Source organism: Haplochromis burtoni, unplaced genomic scaffold (assembly GCF_018398535.1).
Source record: "Haplochromis burtoni strain Fernald_Lab_line unplaced genomic scaffold, NCSU_Asbu1 Contig_143, whole genome shotgun sequence".
Taxonomy (NCBI): domain Eukaryota; kingdom Metazoa; phylum Chordata; class Actinopteri; order Cichliformes; family Cichlidae; genus Haplochromis; species Haplochromis burtoni.
Genome location: NW_024582504.1, coordinates 3,768 through 4,592, shown reverse-complemented (window position 1 = coordinate 4,592; position 825 = coordinate 3,768).

Here is an 825-nt window from a genome sequence, read left to right as displayed (position 1 = left end):
AGTTAGAGCCCTACACAAAGTTGGAAGAAGGAAGCGGATTGTTGGATATTGAGCGTCACACAGCCTGCAAATCTCGACTTTTAGTTTTTCATCATGAGATGACACAGATTGTGTTGTCTTTTGTGTCACAGTGGCATAGTGGAGAGAGATCTGGCCTAGATCTGCTAACTGCTGCGTGTGTCAGGGTATTGTGGCTGCTTAAAGTTGAGGTTGTCACTAAGTTGAGGCCTTGACACTGCATTCACACTGTGGTTATTGTGTCACTCCATCCTCACCAGTAGTGGGCGGAGCCAATGCTACGTTGATTGGATACACTGTGCAAAGTCAACACACTGCATTTCCTGATCTGATCTTTGTTTTGTGACAGTGATGACTTTGAAAGCCCATTGTGCACAAGCGTCATCAGAGGAATGAAAGGCCGATGTATGAGGAAATGTCTCGTCGTTCCTTGTGAAACTGCTTCACGTGCTGTGTTGTGCTGCTGAATTTGTGTGTGATGGAGTTCCAGTCGGTCTTTCCTGTTATATTAGTGAACTCAATCTCTTAACCCTCAGCTGAGGCTGTGCTTTCTTAAATCCCTGGACATTAGCTGAAGTAGAACGTTCAGTCTGGGCTTTAAAAACAGGAAGACTCCTTTCGTTTTGCAATTCATCATCGTCTCAGCCACATGGCCGCTGAAAGGGCGCCTGCTGTGTTTTTGACTCAGCACCGTGCAATACTATGTCTGATCATTCTTCTAAATGCACCCCCTCCCCCACTGTGGTGAAACACTGCAGGACTGCAGTTAAAGCTTTTTGCAAGCCATACGTGCAAGCCTTTGAGTTG